Below are 14726 nucleotides of genomic sequence, written 5' to 3' on the forward strand. Positions count from 1 at the left end.
TGTATTTTGCAGTCATGTTGAGGCATCCTATTCCCATCCACTTGTTTTCTGCTCATCCTAATGGAAGATACCGAGCATCCGGCCGGCAGCAAGCAAAGTTAACTTAAACCAACCTCGAGCTGCTGTCACGTTCCCTGCTAAACTTCAAGTGAATTTTTTGGGACTTGGACTCAGCCTCGAGTCTTGGGCTTCCTCCTTCTTCTAATAGCAGCAGGTGCTCAATTTATTAAAGCAACTTGTAGATGCACTCCTGCAGCAAGCAAGCGAGCTCCTCCTTTTAACCTGCATCATTCTTATCCTCTGTATCTACACGCTCCCTGTATTCACACTGCGGGCTGTCCACGCAAAACCACCACCGAGCAGAGAGCTAACCAATGGAGGCAACTGCGCTGAGCGTTGGGAAGTCCGTGCTGAGTGGAGCACTTAGCTATGCAAAATCTGTACTGGCGGAGGAGGTGGCCTTGCAGCTCGGGGTCCGGCGCGACCAGCTTTTCATCTCCAATGAGCTGGAGATGATGCAGGCCTTTCTCATGGCCGCCCACGGCGAGGGAGTGGACAACACGGTGGTCAAGGTCTGGGTGAAGCAGGTCCGCGATGTGGCCTACGACGTTGAGGACACCCTCCAGGAATTCGCCGTCCGTCTCGGAAGGCAGTCCTGGTGGCGTATCCATCGCACGCTGCTCGACCGGCGCTGTGTGGCCAAGCAGATGAAGGAGCTCAGAGCCAATGTGGAGGATGTCAGCCAGAGGAACATGCGCTACAATCTCATCAAGGGTTCCGGCTCCAAGGCCGCCACGGCTGCTGAGCATTCTAGCATTGCTTCTGCAGCACTGGTTCACATTGATGAAGCAAGGCGCGCTGCAAAGCAGGACGGATCAAAGGTGGACCTTCTGCAGCTCATCAACGAGAAGGAGAATAACCTCAGGGTGATCACCGTGTGGGGAACAAGTGCTCATCTTGGGCAGATGTCCATCGTCAGGGAAGTCTACGAGAATCCAGATACTAAAGGCAAGTTTTCATGCCGAGCCTGGGTGAGACTGCTGCACCCTTTTAATCCAAAAGATTTCATTCAGAGTTTGGTGGAGCAATTTCACATGGGTGTAGGGGCTAAAGCTCTGCTGGGAACAGAAAAGCTGGTGCAAGATCTTGCTGAGACATTTGATGAATATGTGAGGGGTAGGAGGTACTTGATTGTGATTAATGACCTATCCACCATTGAGGAGTGGGATCGGGTCAAAAGGTGCTTCCCAAACAACAACATGGGGAGCAGAATCATTGTGTCAACACCACAACTTGAAGTTGCGAGGTTATGTGCAGGGAAAGGAAACATCGGATCAGAGCTGAAGCAATTGTCCGCTGATCAAAAAATTTATGCTTTCCACAAAAAGGTAACATTGAAAGTTCTACTTCTGAGCTATCTATTTTCTTATGGAGTTAATGATGCTAATACTCTTTTAGTATACGGGGCCAATTTGACAAAAACAACACGAACGAGAGAATAGCAATAAGATTCAATATCTAGTGATTACATTTTTTGCACCATATTATTCATTGCTAGAGTATTATTTGGTCCAGGTAGTTACCCATAGCATTATGGCCAAATTGTAGCAGTGATGGTTCTCACATTTAAAATTGAAAGCGAGCAGTACTAGTATATACGTAGTGTAGCTCGATAGTAATTAATGGCCCCAGAATCAAGATTCTATGTAACCCTTCACAAAATAATACACACTCCCATACAAGATGCATTATGTGTGTACACCTGCACATGTTCAGTTCTTTTTCTTTTTACATTTTAGGTTGTAGTTTCTTTGGAAAATGGATGGAAACACTTGTGTTTGGGGTTCAAATGGAAAATTGGATTTTGAACCATTTTAGTGATTCTTATAGCTTCCTTATTTAGAATTATTTTTAATTCATTATCGTATACGGTTCCCAACATGAAAACATTCCTGGCTTGCGCGCAGGTTTCTCAAGATACAATATATTTGACGGGGACAAAGTCAAGCTCAGACAAAGATACTAACAAAAATGATGAGAAGTCTATAGTCCACATTAGTGAGATTTCAGAGCATCACTCTAAGGGTGTTGATGGTAAGAAGTTAGTCGGACAGAGCCTCACTCGCATCAGAACAATTGCGACTGCTTTGGAGGAGTCTCATGCTGTTGGGCGAAAGAAAGAAAAAGATGAGGTAATCGAATTATTTAAAAGTCAAGCTACCGATCAATTCAATGTGATCTCGGTGTGGGGAATGGGTGGTCTCGGAAAAACCACTCTAGTCAAAGATATCTACCACAACAAGCTCAGTGGCATGTTTGAGAAACACGCCTTTGTAACAGTCTTGCGCCCTTTCGATCTTGTGGAGCTCCTTCGAAGCTTGGTTATGCAACTAGAACCTTTTGAAAAGAAGGATGTGGTGGGTTCGATGGACAACACAAAGAAGGCATTAGTTTCGATGCCACTTGCAAAGTTGATAGAGGAATTAGCAAATATTTTAGTAAGAAATAAGTGCTTGATTGTTCTTGATGATGTATCATCTACTGCAGAATGGGACATGATAATACCAATTTTTCATAAAATGGAAAATGCAAGCCGGATCATAGTCACCACCAGGGAAGAGAGTATTGCTAAACATTGTTCAAAGAAAAAGGAAAATATATACAAGCTCAAAGGTCTAGAATACAAGGATGCATGTGACCTCTTTGCCAAAAAGGTACTCAATAAGGAACTATCATCATGCATCATTTGTACATGTTGCCCTAGGATTTGTTTTCCATCATTTTGTTGTTGAACCAAAATGACCATTTCTAACTTGATCTACAAGATATCCTTTCTCAATTTTTGGCCATTATTATCAGTTTTACTATGATCATTGTTCACACTGGGAGTGCAATGCGAGGCTTTATACTTCGTTTTAAGTAAATTCATAGAAGAACAACTCTCGTGGTCATAGCTGCACATAACCACACTTCTTGATACAAATGTGATTGAAAATTGTAGATAAGTTACAATTATAGCACATCTACTCCAATACTTAAATACTACGTTGTACCTGATTTAGTTTTCAAGATACTGAAGAACTCGATCTCTAAAATTACAGGTATTTAAGGAGATTATAGATTTGGATAAGCAATACCCTGAGCTGGCTGAACAAGCAGAACTGATCCTGCGGAAGTGCAACCGACTCCCCCTTGCAATAGTCACCATAGGTGGCTTCTTGGCAAACCAACCAAAAACAGCTTTGGAATGGAGGAAACTGAATGAGCATATCAGTGCTGAGTTGGAAATGAATCCCATGCTTGGGACCATAAGAACCGTCCTTATGAGAAGCTATGATGGTTTGCCCTATCATCTCAAGTCTTGTTTCCTGTATATGCCCATCTTTCGTGAAGACCAAAGGGTTGGGCGGGAACGCTTGGTGCGTCGGTGGACCGCGGAGGGTTACTCAAGGGAGGTTCAAGGCAAGTCTATGGAGGAAATAGCAGATGGCTACTTCATGGAACTTATAAGCAGGAGTATGGTCCTGCCATCTCAAAGATCAATCCATAGTACAAAAGGCATTGATTCCTGCCAAGTGCATGATCTCATGCGTGATATCGGCATCTCAAAGTCAATGGAAGAAAATCTTGTTTTTGCACTGGAGGAAGGTTACAGCTCAAACAGCCAAGCCACTATGCGCCACCTTGCTATAAACGGCAATTGGCAAGGAAACCAGAGTGAATTTGAGAGCATAGTGGACATGTCCCGTGTACGATCAGTGACAGGTTTTGGGCAGTGGAAGTCATATTTCATTTCTGATAAGATGAGGCTTCTGCGAGTGCTGGACTTGGAAGACTCAACAGGTCTTTTTGATCATCACCTTAAGCATATTGGGAAGCTTCTTCACCTAAGATACCTTTCTCTAAGAGGATATGGTCACATTTCTCACATGCCAGATTCATGGGGTAACTTGAGAGAACTCCAGACGCTAGATGTCAGAGGTACAGGAATAATCAAGCTTCCGAAGAGTATCACCAATCTTCAGAAGCTGAACAATATTTGTGCCGGTGTGAAACCGGAGGACGAGAGCATCTCGTATGAAGAATATGCGTCGACAGGGGAATTGAGCCACAGGGCATGTATAATGCCTTTCTATTTGACCTTTTATTCTGTACTATGGTGTGCACCTGTGCTCATGTGTCGCAGTGGCATCCACCGCCATGACGTATGCACTCTTTTCTGCTGTGCTGTGCTCCCTACTATTGTGATGCGTCTTGAACTCTTGATAGGTATGGTGTTCTAGTGCCAGAAGGGATGAGAAAACTGAAGGCCATGCGTACACTGGGTGTTGTGAACATCGGACGATGGGGGAAGGCCATAATGCAGGACATAAAAGGACTCACCCAGTTGCGCAAGTTAGGAGTGACTGGCATCAGTAAGAAAAACGGACAAGAGCTGTGTTCAGCAGTTGTTGCTTTGAACCGCCTGGAGTCGTTATCAATCAGGTCAGAGGGAGAGCCGGGGTTAGCTGGCTGCTTGGATGGACCGTTCTCGTTTCCGGAAACTCTGCAGAGCCTTAAGCTGTACGGCAACCTGGTCAAATTGCCGGAATGGGTCCGGGAGCTCAAGAATCTGGTGAAGCTGAAGTTACGGAGCTGCGGGATATCAGAACTCAGTGGTGCCATGCAAGTCCTTGGGGATCTGCCAAACCTGGCATCCCTGCATCTGTTGAAGAAGTCGTTCAAGGGTGAAGCGGTACATCTCAATTTCAGTCTGGAGACATTCCAGAGCCTGATGGTTCTGGAGCTAGGAGTCCACAACAATTTTGAATCAGTCAAGTTTGAAGTAGGAGCAACCCCTAAGCTTGAGCTGCTCCACTGTTATTTTAAAGCTGCCAATGGTAGTTCGCTTTTCGGGTTGCCATCTCTGTCTTGCCTCAAGGAAGTTGTGCTCATATATGGCACTCCCGACGCACTGAAATATGTGAGGACCCAGCTTGAGCTGCACCCGAACCGACCCGTCGTGAGGAGTAACTGATCTCAATCCAGAGTCAGCAGCACACATCGATTCGAGGACTACTGTTTGTGTTTTCATTTCCGAACAGCGTCAATCAATCTTTGTATTTCAGTTTGTGCTAGTCCTATTTTCTGGTTTCGCACAACACTGTTCAGTACCTGGGACTGGGAGCAGAGCACCATCTGAGTTCACTTATCTGTGTGTGCACGCTGCTGCCGTGTAAATGTTTTGTGCTGGTGCCGCAGCCCTTTGATATGCTAATTTGTGATGAAAATACATGCTAGGTACATGTTGTATTTCCATTTGCGTGCAGTTATTTTCCACCAATTAAGCAATTAATATTTTCCATCTGTGCAGCAGTTGTCTTCACGTCCATGGGTTTCCTGATAATCAGTAGGACATACCATGTGCTTCACCAATGTATCAGAACTGTTTTCTGTCTGTTAGTAGTAGTACGGACTTCCTCATTGCTTGTTGGTTCATCTGGGACTGGAAGGACCATCTCAGCTGAGTTGTTGTCTCTTTCTGTTGTTGTACAGAGTACTGTACTGAAAATGTTTTGTGCACATCTCAATCGGTAATTAGTATTTATTTCTCATAACGATGAAAATGCATTGATTGTGTTTCATTTGCTTGTAGTATCAACTAGGAAATTTGCCTATGCATTGCAACAGGAGAGATGAAAATTGACTTTTGGACATAAAACGTCGACACAGACCAAATTTTGTGGAAGTTGATCAAACCACAGTTCACCCTTTTGTCTTTTGTTAAAAAAATAAATATTTGATCTACTCTTTCATGCTACGTAAGTGAAACATGTAGTATGGAATATTCAGTAAACTTCTTTCATTTAATACCGCCAACAGCTTTTATTTTTCTTCACTGTAAACAGTTGACAAACATAGACATATCTTTCAGTTAATGTCCTACTCAAGTACTCGACTACTCGTAGTCTCATAGAGCATAAATGGGCTTCTTAGAAAATTTAGCGCATCTAGACAGTTGGCTTGCTAAAACTTCTTACGGGATGAGGTGGAGATGTGTGGGTCCATTGTGGGCCTAAAATCACGGGGGCAATGCACTTGCTTGGATAGTGAGGAGGCATTTCCTCATACAATGTATGAGAGAAATTGTTGATAGTGAGGAGGCATTTCGTCATACAATTCATTGTTGAGTATTCTCGCCTTGGGCTTTCATCCAGGCGAGGAAGAACTGGAGAATGAATGACTTTGCCGAGTATTTTTTTTTCATTCCTATAGTGAAAACAATAGGTATGTAACTATACAATGAGTCCTATATCAGCTGTAGCATTTCTCAGCCGGGTATTTTAAGCTTCTTATCAATTGCGTCCGTTAGCGAGGTACTCCCTCTATACAGAAATATAAGACGTTGTAACACATTGTTTTACTACTCTTAAACGTTTCACGGTTTAGTACGGAGGGAGTAGTAAATAACGAGTCCAGGTGTCCTACCTGTGAGAAGAATATATGATATGAGCCCTGCTTCAGTGCTCCTCCCTAACCGAAACTGATGGATTATATTCGGTTCTTTTTTCTTAAATTGGGTCCGCCGAAATATCCCCACGGCGTGCATGCCATACGTACAAGATTGGCTCCTACGAGACAACACGGGCCCATACGGGCATGTACAGGGTTGTACATATGTGTCAGATTTGGTGAATTTATGACTGTGCCACCGCTTACGAAGAGTTATGAAAAGATCTCCACCGTCTTTGTATTTGACGCGCCTAGAATTTTACCAAAGGAAGAGCACCGGAGCAAAAGTGATATAAGAGGGGGGCAGCACTTGGGCCTCGTTTGTTGCCTTCACCAAAGAGATGGTTAACAAGTCGAGGTGTGGTTGTCTTAAGTTTCCCCACTCTGGCTTTGCAGAAGCACTCGAGACACGTCACGCGAACACTCCACAGGATGCTTGATACACAAAACAACATTCCAGGGTTTGCTTGCAATATTCGCAGAAACAAATCCACCAATCCTCGTAATTCTTCAGCTAACTTTCCGTGGCAACACCGATTTTACTCATTCAATTTGAGGTGAGGTGTTTTGAATCAAAGAAAACTTGAAAATTGGATTTCCACGTGATTTGCAAGTGCCGGTACGGTCGCCAACGCTTCCAAGGCAGGATGGAGGGAAGCGTTGGAATTCCAGGGAATAACGACATGGGCACCAGTGACCCGTGAAGGGACCTCACCAAGGGCAAAGGGGCCAGGGAGGAAGAAGCAAATCCTGTACGGAACTCTTCTCTCATCCATGGGCCATGGCATTTGACTGAACTCAACTGAACTATCTAGCTCACGCCTGAAAATGATTCGACAAAGACTGGCTAATGGATTTACTAGCCATGGCCTTTCTACGCGGTTTACAAAGGTGGTCAACAACTAAAGTGTTTCGGTAGAGGTACTACTATAACCAAGGCATGCTTTATCACGTACAGCTCTGAGCGGCGAAGCCAGCGTATGAACGATGAGTGTGTAGAGCAGACTGAAAGTCACAATTTTACTCATATTTCTCCTATTTTATTTAATATATATTTCTCTACATATGAATTAGACGCAGATATGCAAGCTTTTGCTAGAAATAATAGATGCACATTTGTATACCCATGTATTGATATCCCTCCGCCCATGACAGCAGTGCTCCTTCTAGGGCAGCTCTAGCCGACCCCTGAAAACTTAACTCCTTATCTAGATTCTTATCCTTAACTCCTTATAATCTAATCTAAGGTGCTAACCTCTTATACTCCGTATTTAACTTATGTTTAACTTCTTATAATTTTTTTGCCAATTCTTTTACCAATTGGTTTCATTAATTATACAAATCACTCAAATTCAACATACGAAACAAATAAAAAGACATTAGACATATCTTTAGTTCCTCAATTGAACAATTTAAACTAAACATGCGCAAGATCAAGTTTTATCAACAAAAAAACGCAACATAAAACCCTTTTTTATAGGTTTATAAAAAACTCTTTTCTCACCGGTGGCATTTGACTGAGTTCAACTGGACTATCCCGTTCACGCCTAAAAAGAGATTAACAGTGATCTGGTAGTCCACAAGGATTAATTAATTAATGGACTTAGCCTTACTAGCTAGGCATCACCTTTCTTCACGGTTTATAAGAGCAAGTACAATAAATTCTAGTCAACTGGCTATAACAATTAAAATAGTATATTATTGCTTAGTTGGAGGAGAGAGGAGGAGAGAGAAGGAGAGTGGGCTCTTATGCAAGAGCCCGCTCTAGTACGTGCTTCTAGGCACTTTGTGAGAGTGAAAGGTGGGTCATATGTTAATAAAGTGCTACATTTTTATAGCCCACTATTGTATATGTTGGTTTTAAGTTGGTTATAGATAATATGATACTTGCCTTATAGCCAGCAACTGACTACAATATTGGAATTGCTCTAAAGGTGGTCAGCAACATAAGTGTTTCAGCAGTGAGGTACTGCTCTAACACAGCACGGCTCCTCTTTAGGCCGTTTAGTCGCCCACAATTATCAATTATGTGTTGACTCCATTGACCTGCTTCTAGGCTGCTTAATTGATTGCCAACAGCATCCTCTCTGGTAGTGTTAGGTGCACGTACGCTGCCCCCATTGACCACCAACCGTGGAAGTCAAGCATGGCCGGCGACGCAAAACGAACGATATATTCTCCTTCGTCACCATGGCTATCTAGCTAACAGATTGCTGCCGGAGAGTTTGTGGAAGCATATTCACCAATCTATCCGAAAAGTGTCTTTAGCACATGAGCACCAGTGCTCCTGGTGCTATAAAGTCATATTATTTTTATTCCAAAAAAATTGAAATTAAATATCTACATACATATAAACATTCCGAAGGTACGGTAAAAATTTCGGAGAAAAATATGTTATATTTTGAGCTATATAAAAAAGACAAATTTCTGACAAATATACATCTCTATACGTAGCCATAAATTTGTTTTTTTCCTGTAGCTCAAAATACAATGTAATTTCTACCAAAACTTCTCACGAGTATTCGGAACATATATATGTATTCATAGAATAAATGTGATGATTTTTTAAAACATGGATATATAACTTTTTAAATATTTAAAAAACTGAGAGCACTGGTGCCCATGTGCACCAAATGCTTACTCCCAATCTATCCTCCTACTATCTACTACCTCTGTTTTAAAATAAGTGGAATTCGTATCTAGAAAAAATTGACACTTAGAGTCGATTGAGTAGCTAGGTAGCCCCACCTGCTCTCCGGCATTTTGCTCCTTTGCACGTGTCGCTAACGGCCCGTGCAGCCGGCCAGCCAGTACGTCAATCTTGTGCTCTTCCCTACATCCATCTTCTGCTGTACTACTTTTTAATCGAAGAAAACTTTCAGGCATGGAATAGATTAAGATATGGTCTTCCTTTGTTCCATGAGAGACATGAGATGATTTGGTCAGTAGTCGGTATAAGCTCGATGATCTAGGACGGCTATCCGAGTGTTCACACTATCATCATACTTAACCCTAGAAACTTACGATATACTACGTCTGCTATTGCCCAAGTTGGAACAATAAAATAAACACTACTGCAAGACCATTGCGTGCTAACAACTCTCTCAGGAAATCGTTAAAGATGATTAATTTAATGGAGCTCTTTGATTAGTTATGTCTTGGTAGCTTAGAGTAAGTTCAATAGTATAGCCAGTGTTGGCTATAAGCCAAGTGCAATATTATTTATAGTCAATCTAAAGCCAATATGTATAATAATGAGTTACAAAAATGTATTACTTTATCAATGTATGACCCACCATTATTCAAGAAGTTCTCCCGCAGACACATCGAAGGAACATTTCGTCGGATTTAGCTTGAGGCGAAACTTGTCTAGGTTGTCGAAGGTTTCTCTAAGATCAGCAATCAAAGATAACCCCTGCTTTGTTGTTATGACGATGTCATCGATGTATACTTGGACGTTCTTGCCAATCTGCGTGGCGAGACACTTTTGCATCATTCTTTGGTAAGTAGCTTCCGCGTTTTTTAACCCGAAGGGCATTGTTCTGTAGCAGAACACGCCATAAGGGGTTATAAAGCTGTCTTGACCTCATCTTCTTCTTTTAGGCGGATCTGCTTGTAGCCAGAATACGCGTCCAGGAAAGAAAGACGATCGCATCCTGTTGTGGAGTCGATAATTTGATTGATCCTCGGGAGGGGAAAGTGATCCTTTGAACAATGTTTATTGAGACACGTGAAGTCGACGCACATGCGAAGGACATCAGTGTTTTTCTTCGGGACTAGAAATTTGCTTCTCGAAGTCGATTGATTTCTGAGAGCACAGCTTTGCGGTTTGATTCTCAAAAACGCCGCAAAGGTTGTCGAATTGGAATAGCCCTTGGGTCCAGATTAAGAGGGTGCTCGGCAAGTTCCCTGGGTACTCCTGGCATGTCGGCTGGACACCATGCGAAGATTTCTCGGCGCTCACGGAGAAACTCGACGAGCGCGTTTTCCTATGCGCTATCCATGTTTATTGCAATAGCCGTCGTCTTCTTAGGATCCGTCGGGTGAATCTGCACTTCCTTTGAGTTCTTGGAGGTGTCGAAAGTTTGCTCCTTAAGCGGCCTTCCTCCGTCAGCCAACACATCATAATCCGTTGTTAATCTTGACGCCATGTATTCTGCCTGCATCCCGAAAGTTTCTGACATCCTGTGAAAATCCTGGTCGCAATTATCTGCCAAAGCGAAACTTCCCTTTACCGTAATTGGGCCCTTGGGTTCAGGGAGCCTCCATAACAAGTATGTATAATGTGGCACCGCCATAAATCTGGCATAAGCGGATCGTCCCAGTAGAGCATGATACTGTGACGAAAAATGCACGACTTCAAATTACAGCTTCTCTCTTCTGTAATTTTCTCGAGTTCCGAACTGAACGTCGAGATTGATCTTTCCCAATGGATAACTTGGCTTTTCGGGCGTGATGCCGCGGAAGCGCGTGTCAGTTGGTGTTAAATTTGCAAGAGATATGTTCATTTTCCTCAATGTATCTGCGTACATGAGGTTTAAGCTGCTCCCTCCATCTATGAACACACATGATACGTCGAATCCTGCGATCACCGCTGACAGAATCATAGCTGATTGCCCTGGCCGTGGAACTTGAGGTGGATGATCCGCTTGAGTGAACCCGATGTCCTGCCCCGACCAATTCAGATACTCGATCGTTGGTGGAGGCATCTTCTCTGCCATGTAAACTTGTCGCAAAATTACTTTTTGGGCCCTATTTGAGGGCCTGCCCTTCTGAATCATTGCCACTGCTCCATTTGTATCAATGTAAGGGCCATTGACTGGATTTGCCGCGAATTGTAACTGATGTCGGTTTTCGTCGGTAACTGCGGGTGGAGGTGGAAGGTGGATCTCACTCCTTGGCCCCTGCGGGGGGGGGGGCTGTTTGCTGCCTGTGCATTGGCGTGTCCCGTCTATCTGTGCAGAGCCTGGAAAGTTCGGCTATCCTTCTGAAGGTGACCCGACTGTCTTTTCCCCCGTTGTCGAGATAGAAATGCATTTGACATGGTCCATTCAAAAGATCTTCGGGTGACACGTATGGTCTTTGGAACCTCGGTCGATTATTTTGCCTGCTAGAGCTTGGAGCATCTCTGTGGTTACTGTGCTGCTCGTTACTCCTCTGATAGTCATCTCGGTGATTTTCTCCACTATTTCCTCAGAAACCAGCCGCTATTTGGCCGGGGCCATCGTAGTCTGAAAACTATCAGGAGAAACGTCGCCTATTTTGATTGTTGTTTCTGTTGCGATCTTCGTCGGGTGACCTGTGCCGTTTGTTTTGAACGGCATCTTCTCCATCTGCACAGCGAGTATCTCCATGAGCGCTGCTATTGTTTTCGGGTTAGCCCTTCCCAAGTCCTCGATTAAGTCCTTTCTTCGGATTCCCGCGACAAGCGCATCTATTGCTCTTTTGTCAGATATGTTCTCTGCCGAATTTTTTATAATGTTCCATCTTTGGATATACATCCTCATTGGCTTATCAAACTTCTGTCTGCAGGCCCTTAGCTCCTCTATTGATGCGGGTTTCTTGCACGTGGATAGAAATTTTTCACAAACATATCTTCGAAAGTTTTTCACAAGCATATCTTCGAAAGTTCCCAGTTGTCGATGGATTCTGCTGGCAGGTTTTTTATCCATGACCTTGCGGCTCCGCTCAGGTGGACCTGGATGCTTTGCATGGCAGTCGCTTTGGTTCCACCCGTCAACTTCACTGTCTCTAGGTAGTCGACTAACTAGTCCTCAGGATCTTGTAAACCATCGAATTTTTTGTAATTGTCGGGTAATTTAAACCCAGACGGAACTCGAGTTTTGCGAACTCGTCGAGTGAAGCAAGCAAGTCCACACATCTACACTTCAGCTACTTCTGGTGAGTGCCGATGTTCTCTCCTTTCTTGTTGTGCTCTATCGACTCGTTCTTGCGTCGTTGTGTCTCTTGCGTCACCTGTCCTTGGAGGATCTCGCGTTACCACAGCAGGTCGAGGACTATTTCGTCTTGGGGTACCTTCAGGTGGTGTACTTGAACTTGCGAACGTTGTTCCCATGGCTCCAACTTCTGCCATGGCCATCTGGTACAACGCTTCTCTTGGATCTCCAAGAGGTGGCCCAGATGCCAGTATATAGGCCTGAGTCGCCATATATCCTGCCTCTGGTGTTTTGGGGATGATATTCTCTCTCATGTCTATCGACATGAAGGACATGTCGAGGTTCTGGATCAGGTGCTCCCGCTCATGCTCAGGTATATGTTGCAGACGAGATCTTCCTCTATCACGCGCTGCTCTGTGGTTATCACCTGAAGTCCCTGATTGTCGACTTAACTCAGCTCTTCGCCTGCTCGATGCGGAGGCTGCAACTTTTCTTTGCTCAAGTATCACCTTTTCTTTTTCTATCTCCCGTCTGGCACGAGCGAGTTTATATTGATACGCTTGCATCTCTTCTAATGTAGCGGTGGTGGTCATCGGCTCTGTGCCGTTCATGGCTCTTGCTGCTCTGTCCCAAGCCACCTGCGGAAGTTGGAGTTTCTCCCGCGGTGTAGGACCAACGTACTTGCTTCCCAATCCTCGCGTAAGATCAGTGGGATCGATGTATGGATTTCCCAAATCATCGAAAGCCTCTGATGCTTCATCCTGGTGGCTTTTGATTCACCAATTGCACATACTTGATGATATTTTGTCGCTATGTTTTCCTCAGGATCGGTGAAGACCTCCTGAACGGAAGTAGATCTGTCGATGAAGTCGAAGTTGTTGATGCTCTCCGAGTCGCTGCTTAGATCTGAATCTGCAGATGACCAGAAGGACATGTTGCCAAAGATATCGACCAGTTTTCCGCTTGAAGCGGGCTTGCTGAAGCTTGGCGGCGAGATCTCTTCATCGCCTGTCTCGAACGATGATGACCATCCCGAGAAATCGGAATCAACCGCTGACAGACCCGAAGAAATCGGTACCGCGAGACGATGTGATCCTTCTTTCCCGACGCGGAAGTGGAAACTCCCGAACTTCATCTCCATTGGACCCTCCAGGTACGCATATGGATCCACACGGGCGGGAGGGTGAGGTATAAAATCAACGAGACCAGTTTTGATCTGTTTACCTCCATCCATCACGTTGCTTGCTACCGATGAAGTTGACGATGTTGTCGAAGATGTTGATGGTGTCATCGAGATCAGCTCCTTGTCGCCTCCAATCCCCACAGACGACGTCAATTAACAAGGTATTAACTTGTCAATGCCTACGAGTTGTAGACTAGGATTTCGTGGAAAGTAGATGGCAAGTAGATCTCGAAGGTTTCAGCCGAAAAGGTACCCGACTACTAAAAACTAGGGTTGTGCTGACAATGAATCGATCCTTTCTTTCTCCCTCAGCTCCCCCTTATATAGGAGACGGAGCTGAGGGTTTCGTGATGTACAAGTTACAAACAGCGGGAGACTCTTTGAGTTCGTCCCGTATAATTACAAGCCTTTATTCCTAATATATCTCTAACTTCCATACCGACGCTTTACTGGGCTTTCGGGCATCGTAATCTTGGGTCATGGGTCTTCAGTAAACCCCGGGTACCTTCTTCGGCAGGCCCATTGGGGATGCCTATGTCAGTGAGTGAGTGTGGCCCTATGGTGTTGGTGTATGGTTTTTATCCGGTTATTTGATAGTTCATTGGACACTTTCTTCTTAATTAATGGATAAAGGCAAAACTTTTTTGTTAGTATGATTTTCAAGATATTTTAATTGTAATATACTGAAAAACCTTTTTATCACACTTTTGTGTTTGTGCGTTGCAAAGTTGCAAATTAACCGAGAAAGAGCTTGTCTTGATCTAGATAAAGGGACATTTGCCTCCATGCAAAAGATTAGCCTAAGCTAAATTACATGTCCATAGCACAACAGATCTTAGAGCATCTCTAGCACATACAGGAAATAGGCCTGGCCTGCAAATGCTAGCGGTTTTGGCAGGAAATAAGTTAAGATACCGCATAGGAGCCCAACCTGCAATTTTTTTTTGTAGGGAACCCTAAATCCCGTCCCTCGGCCGCTATATATGCAATTTTTCGAAGGGAGAAATGTGGTACCCCGCATGGTATTTCCCTGCCCGCCACCACCCATCACGACCTATTCTGGTCACCAGAGTCAAATCGTCGCCGGATTTGAGCTACTCTCCTCTTACTACCTCCTCCCCCTTGATGGTGTTGATGAACTCCGCGCGTGGAGG

The 14726-nt window shown here is 44.2% G+C and overlaps 1 pseudogene; it reads left to right on the plus strand.

Moving 5' to 3' along the window:
- The first annotated feature begins 374 nt into the window (after nucleotides 1–374).
- On the plus strand, nucleotides 375–5017 carry LOC124649961 (annotated as a pseudogene).
- Nucleotides 5018–14726: the final 9709 nt, after the last annotated feature.

This window comes from Lolium rigidum, chromosome 1 (genome assembly GCF_022539505.1).
Source record: "Lolium rigidum isolate FL_2022 chromosome 1, APGP_CSIRO_Lrig_0.1, whole genome shotgun sequence".
NCBI classification, from domain to species: Eukaryota; Viridiplantae; Streptophyta; class Magnoliopsida; order Poales; family Poaceae; genus Lolium; species Lolium rigidum.